This window comes from Pelecanus crispus, chromosome 2 (genome assembly GCF_030463565.1).
Source record: "Pelecanus crispus isolate bPelCri1 chromosome 2, bPelCri1.pri, whole genome shotgun sequence".
Classification (NCBI taxonomy): Eukaryota; Metazoa; Chordata; class Aves; order Pelecaniformes; family Pelecanidae; genus Pelecanus; species Pelecanus crispus.
Window position 1 is genome coordinate 170835670 of NC_134644.1, and position 13380 is coordinate 170849049.

Genomic DNA, 13380 nt, shown 5'->3' on the forward strand with positions numbered 1-13380 from the left:
CTTGATCCTTTGACCTGTGAATTCACCTCAACAGCTTTAAAAGCCTGCACCACAGCTGGAAACACTACTGGATACTCTTGTGTAGGTATTACAGAGAATCATTTATTGAATGAGAAATGATGGGTTATCTTCTCATCTGGAATAACTACGTTTCTCTCCAGACTCACTGAAAGATCAGGATCATAGAATGGCTGCAACCAAATAAAGCTGAACAAAGCCATAGTCAGTATTGCCACTCGAGCACATACTACTTAATTTGTTCAGTGTAACCTTGATAGTACAACTTCCTCATTTCATTCCAAACTGTTTTCATTACGTTTTTTTGGCTCCTTCTGACAACTGAAAATTTTGCAAGTCCACCAATATTCTTGGTAATTTTTTGCTTAAATACCCTTATCACTCTCTACAACTACCTGAAAGGGGGTTGTAGCGAGGTGGGTGTTGGGCTCTTCTCCCAAGTAGATAACGATAGGACAAGAGGAAATGGGCTTAAGCTGCGCCAGGGGAGGTTTAGATTGGATATTAGGAAAAATTTCTTCACGGAAAGGGTTGTCAAGCATTGGAACAGGCTGCCCAGAGAGGGGGTGGAGTCACCATCCCTGGAGGTGTTCAAAAAACGGGTAGACGTGGCACTTTGGGACATGGTTTAGTGGGCATGGTGGTGTTGGGTTGACAGTTGGACTGGATGATCTTAGAGGTCCTTTCCAACCTTAATGATTCCTAGTTTTTGCTTTCATTAAAAAATAATCCAGCCACCAAGCCAGGAAACATAAAATTGCTGCTCTGCCCTTAATTGGTTTAGTGGTGGACTTGGTAGTGTTAGGTTAATGGTTGGACTGGATGACCTTAAAGGTCTTTTCCAACCTAAATGATTCTATGATGCTATGATTCATGTCAACACAATGAACATTGTTTTTATCCCAAAGCTGCTTCAAACCTTTCTCTAATATGAGATCACAAAAATCTGAAAGCTTCAGTTGCACAGCTAGAAGCTATTTGGTACTGAAAGCTACTGAATGTGAAAAAGAAGTGTCTTCCTGCTAGTTTCACAAGAACGTGAAGCAGTATTTCATGCAAACGGAGCCATTGAAAAATCAGACCAGGACAGGAAGAAAGTCAGTTATAGACTAACATTTTTAAGCACTTCAGTAACCATGATTTAACAGTATCACACAAACAGCATTTCATGCCTTGGCAGATAATGGAGAAAATCAGAAGAACACAATTGCTATAACTGAACGTTTCAGCTCTTTAACTTTAATATTTGAAGAAATATATAATAATAATATATTATTGTATTATTTTATATATATATAATTATATATAATAATAATATAATAATAAACTCGGTCTCAGTCACTACCCATTAAAAATGAAGTCAAATATTAAAAATACAACATTTGTTCTCTGGCAAACAATTGGTTGATCTTGTTTTGATCAAGTCATTGTGTCTCTTGCAGAACAACCTACAGCAAGGTAGAATGAAAAAAGGGAACAGTTTATGTCTGACCTGCCAATTACACTGGAAGACAAACGACCTTCTGTTTCCTTATGCAACTTGCTAAAATATTGAAAAAGGAACTTGGGAAACAAATAGCTAAAAGCCTTCTGACTCTGCTCTTCCCCTGGTAATAAGCCCAGAATTAAAGTTTTAACAAAAAAACCCTAGTACCCAGGGTTCTTTGTGCTGGCTGAGCTTTTCCTTCCCCCTTGAAAACAGCATATAATGTTCACAAGGAGAAGTCCGAGGAGACCTCCTGCAAGCAGTCAGCACCTGAGAAGTGACAGCCAGCTCGCCTACCCAACTCTCTCAGGAAGAGTCAAACAACTCCTTGATAAATTACTAGTAACACGTTACAAGACAGAAAAGTCAGCCTGACAGCAGAAAAAACAAGAGAAACAGTAGTTTCCGCACCCAGAAACATAGATATTTCCTTCACAAAAAGAAAGAAAATTGCTTGGTAAGCCCTCTTACAAGTAGTGAAGAAAAACAAGTCATCATCTGCTGCCAGGGAGATCTTCAGCATCACCCTGCCATCAAGATGTAGCGTATTCTTTAAACTAAAAAACAATTTCAAAAAGGCCACAAAATGCATTAAGACCCTCACAGAAGCTGAAGTAGAAACTGAGCACTCATAGACAGTAACCACTACAAACTTTTAACCTTGGAAGTTAATCATGAGATTATAGCATGTATTCAAAGGTCTTCAGGACCTTTCAGGTAGTCCCTCAATTCTAGTTTCAGACAGATGCAGATGGACAGTAAGCATCTTATTTGTCTACTCAGTACATCACTCTTCACTAGCACAAGCAAGCTAATGTTGTAAGTGAAGTGCCTTAGCAAGACTTACATGATCAATCCACTAATTCGGTATTTCAGTTGCTTAATTCAGCAGAACAGAGCAGGTCTCCTCTAATTTGCAGGCAAGCATCACCTGTTTTTCCATTACATTAAGTCGATAGGTATTAGGTGACAGCATTTTCTACAGTTTTAGTAAACAAACAGCATCTCTAATATTTTTCTGAAAAATACATGGAGCAAGTAAACATGACTTGAAACTGCTCAGAGATCTGATACTGGAACAAGATGCTTTGAAAGCAACACAAGGAATGCTGGGTTTTCATTCCAATATTCTCTACTGCAATAAATCTCAGCACTTACCTAAGTTTCTATACTGCCCTGAACAGCTACATTTCAAAGTCCTACCTATATTCATTAGGTCATCAGTTCAACAGGAAGCACATGCAAGCTGGATGACAAAATGACCAAAGCGAGTGAGAATTAAAAGTCTTTTTTCCTTTGCCTCTTCAGGGCGCTGTTAGTGTCTACCTTTTCCATGTTGTGGTGGGCTGACCCTGGCTGGATGCCAGGTGCCCACCAAAGCGGCTCTGTCACTCCCCTCCTCAGCCGGACAGGGGGGAGAAAATAAAATGAAAAGCTCGTGGGTCAAGGTAAAGACAGGGAGATCACTCAGCAATTACCATCACGGGCAAAACAGATTAGACTTGGGGAAAATAAGTTTAATTTATTACCAATCAAATTGGCATAGGATAATGAGAAATGAAACCAAATCTTAAAAAAACTTCCCCCCGCCCCCCCCCTTCTTCCAGGGCTCAATTCCACTCCTGATTTCTCTACCTCCTCCCCCCAAGCAGCGCAGGGGGACAGGGAATGGGGGCTGGGGTCACTTCATCACACATCACCTCTGCCGCTCCTTCCTCCTCAGGGGAGGACTCCTCACACTCCTCCCCTGCTCCAGCGTGGGGTCCCTCCCACAGCAGACAGTCCTCCATGAACTTCTCCAACGTGGGCCCTTCCCAGGGGCTGCCGTTCTTCATGAACTGCTCCAGCGTGGGTCCCTCCACGGGGTGCAGCCCCTCAGGAGCAGCCTGCTCCAGCGTGGGTCCCCCGCGGGGTCCCCAGCCCTGCCAGCAAACCTGCTCCGGCCTGGGCTCCTCTCTCCACGGGGCCACAGCTCCTGCCAGGAGCCTGCTCCAGCGTGGGCTTCCCACGGGGTCACAGCCTCCTTGGGGCACATCCCCCTGCTCCGGCGTGGGCTCCTCCCCGGACTGCAGTGGATCTCTGCTCCCCCGGGGGGCCTCCATGGGTGCAGGGGCACAGCTGCCTCCCCATGGGCTGCACCAGGGCTGCAGGGGAATCTCTGCTCCGGTGCCTGGAGCACCTCCTGCCCTCCTTCTGCACTGACCTGGGGGGCTGCACAGTCCTGCCTCTCGCATATTCTCACTCCTCTCTCTGGCTGCAGTTTGCATCCCTGTGGTTCCCCCCCCCACCCTTCTTAAATCTGTTATCCCAGATGTGCCACCACCATCGCGGATGGGCTCAGCCTTGGCCAGCAGCGGGTCAGTATTGCAGCCGGCTGGCATTGGCTCTGTCGGGCATAGATAGATATAGGACATAGATCTGGCAGCTTCTCACAGAAGCCACCACTATAGCCCCCCTGCTCCCAAAACCTTGCCATGCAAACCCAATACATACGTATAAACAAGTGCCATGAAACTGGAACAAAATTAACATCTCAGATCTGTTCTCCGCACCATGTTTTGTCAATAGACACAAAAGCTGTTCTTATGGAGAAAACCAGAAAAGCACTGGAAGACAGCATATTATACAAATCCCGTTCTTTGAGAAATCAAGCAAAATAAGTCTCTAAATAAACACAGTGGAGACTAAAACTAATACAGTTCAGTTTGACATGGAAAAGAGCAGGAACAACAAGAAAATAATTAATCTATGTTACCCAGAGAGCTAGACTCACTTTCATAAACAGATCATCATGAACAATATCAAAGAAAGTGGCTCCATTCATACAAATAAGAGAATGAGAGCAAAAGGATTCAGTTATCTGTGGGGTAATAGCTCATCTTTGAAAAAGAAATTATCAGCTTTACTACTAACTCTGCAGGAAGGGGGGGAAAGACGATAATCTTTTCAACATAAATAAAAATAGCAGAGTTGTCTGTAGAAGCAGAATGTTTTCTGCTTCTAAGATCACCAAGACAAAGAGAGAGAATGGGAAGAGATCGACTAAACACATCACGGTCTTCTATTACAAGATTTTTAATAATTATATAAAATGTGTACGTATTAAGTCACAGTCAGTTTGAAATTCACAGCTAGCACAAAAAATTTTTAGATAAAATCTCAGGAACAATTGACATAGCTGAAGTCAGAGTTCAGAAACATGCCATTAAAATTGCAGTATCCAGTTCTTCACATCTGAGAACTTCAGATGTCTGTATACTTTGAACACTGCAAAAATATATTTTGTACATACAACATCAGTATGGAAACCACTGAAAAATATTAATCACTTTTTCATGTTAAAAATACCAGAAGACCTACCTTAACATAAAGTGGTGCAAATTAAGTATAGATAACTTCCATAACTAAAAAAGGACTGCTGCAAAGCTGCTTCTGAGCAAAACAGGCTTTGTAAAAATTTACAGATACAATGGCGTAACTGTTGAACACATCTGATTTTGTATTTTGGGCAGAAGCAGCACACAGAGACAGAAAATGGCAAGAACACCACGCTAATTTCTGTGGGACATTTTTCCCAATATACTGTTATGCAAAGTCACAGGAATTTGGCCACAGAGGATCAATGCCTCCACTAGTGATACAAAGAGAAGAGACTCTTGCTTGAGAAAAGGACAGTTTAATTGTTTAAAAAACTAGACCACTGTCTGAAAACTTTCAACAAAAACATGCAGCTCTCTCAACTAACATATAGTTGAGTTTTCCAATCCTTTTAAAAAAAAAACATTTCTTTAGTATCATTCCTAGATCTTACTCTTCTTTTCTTAGCACATCCAATCACACTCACTGGACATCATATGGGAAGTTCAAAGTACATGGATGATCCTCTTTTAAACAGGGATATTTCTTTTTACACATAAACTGCTACTTTCAGTAGCAGACTGATTGCAGTGCCTTCATTTGGCTTTAGGCTAAAGAGAGCAGTATTGAGTCTGTTAAGTGTCATATAAAATTTATTTGAATTTTAGTAAAATAGTTAATATAGCACCTCCTAAAATAGCTTCCTTCAGTACAAAAACCTTAGCTTTTAAAAATACAGCACAAATTCTTCATGTCTTCATGTTGCCAATTAAAGTATGTCTTCCCCAAAATAACTGGTTTTTTTCTGGAGCAAAATCTTTGCAACTTGTCTTCATTTGAACACTTGTATCTTTTCCCTCAATTGATCAAAACAGGCTTCTCCAAAAATCAGAGGTAACTACATGAAGATAGGAATTCTGAGTTAAAGCTCAGAAGCTTCATTTTGTTCATGAATGACTTTATATAAATTAATAGGAAACTCTCGTCATCAAGAAATGCACGGTTTTATTGTAATGATTGATCTTCTGTTTTACCTAAGGATTTGGATATGGTGTTGGCTGGAGTTTTTGTCTGTACCTCATCAACACGCAAGTCTAAACAAAGGTAAATCATCTGTGAAAGACTTTCGGGTTTGTTTATAATGCTAGACAATTTGGATCAGTCTTCATTACATTGCAGTGTTTTTCCTTCACGTAACACATGACTCAAAATACTGTTGGTCTTCATATTTTATGCTATGCAAATGAATTTAAATCTTTGATTGCTGTTGCTAGTTTTCTCAGTCTCATTTCTTTATTCCACTTCAAAATTAATAAAGTCACTGAATTAGGATCTGAACCAGAGTTACTCAAGGAACACAAGGATAAGCAGATCATTATTTGAAACAGATAAACACTTACAGGCATTGTGGTTTTCCTCTTAGCAATCTTCACTTTCTAGATAGTATAAAAGCCACGTATTTCAGGAAAATAAATTACACCTTTTTAACAAAGCATTTTGAATGAAGTTATTAAATAAGCCAGCTTGTCTCTGGAAAACACCAAATCCAGAGAGAGATTTTAAAAGAATAGAACAAGCCCAGAGAGTTTTACCCTGCTGCTACTATTCTGAATTAAAAAAAAGAAACAGGGTTTTTAAAAAAAGCAGGAAAAAGTGTTACAGATTAACAACTCCCAGCAACAGGGGCAGATAACAGGGCTGAAGTTTTATAGTACACAACTGAAGAAAACACAGAACTAGATGAAAAGCTGCAAAATTCATGGTACCATGATGAATAAAAAGAGTTAAATGGCTTCTAAGAAGCTTCCTCCTGCTTCATGTGCAATCTCAGAAGTCTTCTATGACATTATATCAGAAAGCATTTACATTCAAGCTTTTTTTAATATATTGAATCTTATACCTGTGCTGGTTTTGGCTGGGACAGAGTTCATTTTCTTCACAGTAGCTAGTACAGGGCTATGTTTTGGATTTGTGCTGGAAAAGTGTTGATAATAGAGGGATGTTTTAGTTCCTGCTGAGCAGTGCTTACGCAGAGCCAAGGCCTTTTCTGCTTCTCACCCCACCCCACCAGCGAGCAGGCTGGGGGGCACAAGGAGTTGGGAGGGGACACAGCCGGGACAGCTGACCCCAACTGACCAAAGGGATATTCCACACCATATGGCGTCACGCTCAGCAATAAACCTGGGGGAAGAAGAGGGAAGGTGGGGGACATTTGGAGTGATGGCGCTTGTCTTCCCAAGTAACCGTTAGGTATGATGGAGCCCTGCTTTCCTGGAGATGGCTGAACACCTGCCTGCCGATGGGAAGTAGGGAATGAATGCCTTGTTTTGCTTTGCTTGTGTGCACAGCTTTTGCTTTACCTACTAAACTGTCTTCATCTCAACCCACAAGTTGTCTCACTTTTACTCTTCCAATTCTCTTCCCCATCCCACTGAGGGGGGAGTGAGTGAGCGGCTGCGTGGGGTTTAGCTGCCGGCTGGGGTTAAACCACAACACCGTATTGTGCCACTGCTATACCTCAAACACACATGAGGTGACAAGACTGTTCAATTACATTTTTTATATATATCTCCACACATATACACTTTTTTTATATATATGTACACAGATAAGATATGACACTATGATGAAGCTGTAAAAAGATTTCCAGTCAATGGCTAAGCACCTACCATGCTGCTATATTCTCTGATAATTATATTAAAGACTTCAGTCTCCATCCTGAAATCGGTTAATTTTAATATCATAAGACCAACCAAACTAGCTCCCTTTTGAAAAGATTTATTGGTTAGGCAAAAATAACTTGCAAGTACTTTGTCAACTAAAATACAATGTAGTGCATTAAAACCAGGTCCTTAGTGTCAGATAAGTAAACCTCACTTCAGCTCAGAAGTTTACATCAAGTTTTAATTTGCATTATATTCTCTGTTCAGTCTGATTAAAGCGTCATTCTTTTCAGCCCTTGGAATCAATAACTTCTACCTTTCTAAAAATTAATTTACACACTACAGAGGATCCTAGGGGAAATGCTGTCCTAATTTAAACACAGTATTCAGGAATAACATTCCTTATGACTACGAAACATTGCAAAGTGCTGACAGGCTACATCTATATAATCAAGTATTGCAGCACAAAAGGGGAGAAGCTATAGAGCAAAGCAGTTGGTGCCTATATTACACACACTTCAAGGGATTACTTGTTACAGTCCACATAAGCAGACCTTCTAACAGAAGGTTTCCAATACAGGATCTCTTACTTTCCACTCTCAAGAAACAATATCACAATCAACTCTACTAGAAACTCTTCTAAATAACCCTGGCTCAGCAACAAATTGTGGTATTGCCATTTTTCTAACAGCTTACACCATTTTGAAAAGCAAAAGCCACATGACTAATAATCTCCTTCCTTAACACAGTATCTCATTCATTTATTGTTTCTATCTCTTCTAATCATTAATTAATCAATGTACCAAAAGGTTGTTTTTTTTTTTTTTTTAAATTCAGGAATATTGTATTAACTAAATCACACTCATTTAAATGCTCCATCATTCCTTGGAAAGAAATCACACTTCAAAGATGTTCTACCTCCTTCCCATTAGATCACAATTATCCATACGCCTACTACTATTGACTATAGTTTCTTACAATTTACCTGGTACAGATATCAAATTTAGTGAACTCCAGATGGGTTCAAAGGATGGAATTCAGTTTACCTTACTTCAAGAGAAGCATCGATGACTACAGTCAGGTGCAGACATCTAGTTGGTAGCGAGATAGCCACATATGCTAAGCAGTTATTTATATGTTTATAGGTTATTCTTATCCCTTCCTCCAGTGAAACGCCATTTAGTCAAATCTGTGTGGGGAAGTATAACTCACCAAGTGCCCATGCAGCTTCACGTAATTTTCCCAGGTGTTTGGGTAGAAATTCAAGACAATGTTTTAAGTGAAGATCCTCAGAAACTGAGTCTGGTCTTTGCTGCTACCAAGATAGGCTTGGCAGAAGGGTTATGCTTAAGGGCATTTACACATTCGCTTTTGGTCTAGCTGTCAATTTTTACGAGCCCTGTTTAATATTCTTTCTTATTTCCTGTATTTCTACATAGCAATCTGAAATTTACATTTCACCAAGTGAACGCATATGCAATCTGTTCTATAAATTAAAATGTCTGTAAAATACTGCATAGTTTCCTCTTTCAAGCTGTGAGATAGAATGGCATGTTTTAAGAGTTGTCAGACACCATGTCTGACATGACGAAATTACGATCAGTCCAGGCTTAACCATAATTTCTAAAGACAAACAAGGTTTGAGGATTTTTTTCTTAGATAAAGCTCATCACTTCTTTGCAAAAGGCACAGACCTCACCCTGGCAGCTGACATGTCAGCCATCACCTGAGCACGGCAATCTTGAAAGGAGGATGAAAAGGTTCTGAAAGCGATCTCAGATTACTGGCATACAGTCCCTGGTCCTCCAACTACCAACAACTCTAAACTGTCAAGGCATCAAAGTGGTCTGCCCAGCCAACACTGACAGGTCCATCACAACTGATCTAGAGGATGAGGGGAACTGAAATAGCATTCAGCATAAATTTTGGCAGAAATTCTTCATCAGGGAGGATGATCCCAGCACAGGCTGAGAATAAGTAGCTTCTGGAAGGTGAGAGATTGTTTTCATGAGAAAACAGCCTGGAGCCAAACTTACAAACCTCTCATGTTTGCATGGCACGAATCAATGTGTCATGATTTTGAAGTGCCAAGTAATAGCCACTACTGCAGTACGGATAGAACCCTGACACCATGGAGTTCAGAATCACGTTAATGAAATTTAGACAACCAGGAGTATTTCTGAAAATTCAACTCAGGACCTTTGAAAGGAATAAAAACCTTTTTCTTCGGTAGACCTAAGTTTTTATCATCACACTGACCATGTGCAGCCATGGCATGCAGTCGCCATCTGAGATAAACCATGAAAACAACTCTTCACCAAGTAATGATCTCATCCAATCCATGGTATTTCCCCTGCAATGCCTGTATGAACATATATAAAGTAGGTATACTGAAAATTAAGATCCACATACAGAAATCCCTCCTAATGGAGACTGATGAACTCTGTTGACAAAGTTTGCTTCTGAAGATAAAATATCCAGCTACAGCAAGGAAACCCCTTAAGTCCTTCATCACATGCAGGACCTCACCCATCCTCTGGCTGAAGAGAAGTTAAGTCCTTCACTAAAGATTTCATGTCTTTCAGCAGAATCAATGACTGTAGCCAGGGTGATGAATATGCGCTCTGGGGAGGGCATGTCTCTATCGAAGGGGTATTTGTAGTGAAGCCCAGGATATAATTTTTAGTTTGCTAGGGCTAAGACAAATTTCTTCATGACATCAGTAGAAAGATAAATAAGCTAAAATTGTTCAAAATCTTATACTCAGTGAGCAAAGAAGCCCTGATAACCAGCTCAACAAAACTGGAACAAGTAGTGTATCTTATTTGCCAAGCTGCCAGATATTTTGTGGTCATGGCTGTGGAACTTAGTCTGTTTATTTTTGGTCAACGCTGCTGCTGAAAAAACTAAATGCAAAGGTCACCACAGAAAGACTCTGAATTACATGATATCCACTATTCTCTCTCTTTCTGGTGTTGAAAGGTAAACATGTACATACACAAGAGGCCACGTGGTCGTTCTTCAAATTTTTAGCCAACATGGTTCTGTTTCTAAAGAGAGTATTCGTGTTAATCTAGGGAATGATAAGAGCAGCAGAACAGACATCTTGAGACACCAAAGGCCATGCTAATGCTTTAATAGTACCTGTGCTGACAGTTGGCTAGAGAAGCACCTAAAGGGTCCCATGAGATCTCAGACAATCATGCAGGCTGTGTCCAAAATCAATACCATGACAGGGAGAAGGAAAAATACGGAACATTGTCATTTGTCTTGCTACCTTTGCCTGATGACTACAGGTAGAACTGGTGTCAAAAGGCCAGCATACACCTCCATAGCAGCCTCCACAATCTCAAACCCCTGCCAAACTGCTTTGGAAACCAACCTGGAAACAAACCTCTGCCCTAACATCTGGTAACAGAGGATGTAGTTGGAACTAAGAGCGGTGTCCAATGATACAAGCATCAACCACACAAGAATGACAGGAAGGCACCCTAGCACATTTCCGGAAGTAATTCTAGATCTTGTTCTCTCCATCACCTACTGTCACTCACCTTAAGAAAAAAGACATCCACAACACGGGTCAACAGATGAAAAATGACCTCTGCACATTTCATGCAAGGCAGAATCATCGTAGAGTCAGTAGTTTAAGTACACAACAGACAGATCAGTAGAGATCTCAGATGTGAAGCCTGTCATCTCACTAGAAGGCTGAAAAGAACTAAAGCGCAACAACAATCACAAGACAGGAGGATCTTAATGGCAGAGGTATACTGAGAAGCACTGAAAAGTGTACATTATTTCCCAAATAATAAAATAGACAAACTTAGAGGATCTTCAATGAACTGAACTCACCCCAAAATAGGAATGAAGCATTCCTAGTTTCATCGTACACCATCAATGGTGACAAAAGGTCATTGCAATGCGCTGAGATCCTTGCCACCAGAAGCAAAGCAGCAGGCGTGACAGTTGGAAACCCAGTGAATGTCTGAAAGATGTGAGCTTGCAGGGGTGATGCACATGCTCTCTGTAACTGGTTTCAGTCTGGACAGTCACTTTTTGATAATAGCTGTTTCCAAGTAGCTCCGTGTTTAGACAGGCCCTAATCGATGAGCTAACTCAGAATCATTTGCACACAATACAAATCACAGTCCTTTTAAGTACTATGGATATTATCAATAAAGTTCCACAATAAAATACTGTTTTTTTTCCCAAGTATCTGACCTTACCCAAATCAAATTCAGTGTGAGCTGTACACACAGTGTTATGTTTCAACAAGCATTATGCAAAAGAGATAGATTTAATTCCAAGCAACTTTGCAATTGCACATTTATTTCTTATTTAAAGAAAGAGTGATTCTCGAGGGCTTGTTAACATTAAAACATAATGGCTTGAGATTAGAGAGCTTTTATGCAGCATTTGGTATCTCTTTTTGCTAAGCAGAAGACTGCATTTTACATATTTATGTAACTAAATAGTTTAATTTTAAATCAGACTCTTAGCTTCCATGTTGTTAAAATACTGACTGACATCTCCCATTTACTGGATGATACTTTTTATTCAGGCTTGCCAGGCTGCAGGGTTAGAAAATGTAATTCAAGTAAACATATACAAAAGTTGTGTTTTAAAATAATTATCGTGTCATTCAATTAAAATATAAGAAAATTTGGTTTTAAACACAAACCAGTTTTGACTATGCATTTGTATTCCATTAATAGAAGCAAGAGCTTCTAATTAATAGATCTTTCACTGTAACTACTAAATCGCATCTTTTGAGCTTCTACTTGAAGTGAGGAAGAAATCAATTTTTTCTGTCTTCTGAAGTCCCTGTATCTCAAGTTCAACTGAACTACAATATCAATCTCAGAAAAATTGCAAAAAACTTACAAGCCAGAAATACATTTCTGGCACTGTCATCCACACTCTAGCTAGTTTGGAACACCACTAACTGTGTCTGAGCAACATGCTATCAATAAAAGACTTCAAACACAACAGTAAGTTCTATTTTGGATGTCTTCAGCAGAAAAGAAGAAAAAGATTCAGCTACTTCTGAAACACATTTGAGAACATTCAGTTTGATTTTTCAAAGACACTAAACATCACAGTTATCATAGGTCTTATGAAACTGGAAGCTTTACTCAGACATATAATGTCTGGAGACAAGGAATACAAAAGTTGCTTCTCTAAGATTTCAAACCTTCTTAGGATTAGGGATGATTATCAATATCATATGTGGACATGCGTAGTAATAGAGCTTAAATCCTTGTCTTCAGCCAAAGCTTCCACACACAAATCAACGAAACTTCATTAGAAGTCCAGGAAAATCCAAGAACCTTTTGACAGCAAATAAGATCTACAGACAGAAAGATAATTTATTCCAGTTTATCAGTTCCTCTCTGTTCCTCTCCTTCCTCCCCTACTGATTTGACCCACTAAACAGAGGGAATTCACAGGCAGGCAAAGACCTAAAGCTCACCAGCAAAGTTCTTTGCTGCAGGAGTCACCATGGAGAGACATTTGGCCATTACTAAAGGAGAAAAGATGGAAAAAATGCTGGATCATTTTACGCCCATCCTCTTTACGATAAACAAGGGAATAACTGAAAAATATGCACCTTTTACGTAGCTTACCATAAATCAAAAACTTTTTTAAAACCTTTCATCAGTAATTCTGTCTCATTATTCTGGGTGATAAATAAATCTGTCTGAAACATTTTTCCTAAGAAACAGAATACAAACGTAGTATTTATCACCTTTTGCTTTTCCAGGTGATTTTGTGTTACACGCCCCCCTCAAAGGGTCCTCACACATATCATTACCATTTCTGAAAATCATCCACATACACATCATTCCATTGTTA

The 13380-nt window shown here is 39.8% G+C and overlaps 1 protein-coding gene across 1 annotated transcript in view; it reads right to left on the reverse strand.

Annotated features, from left to right (window-relative positions):
* Positions 1–13380, reverse strand: part of TRAPPC9 (trafficking protein particle complex subunit 9) — a 517114-nt gene that overhangs the window by 466314 nt on the left and 37420 nt on the right. The window lies entirely within an intron of this gene.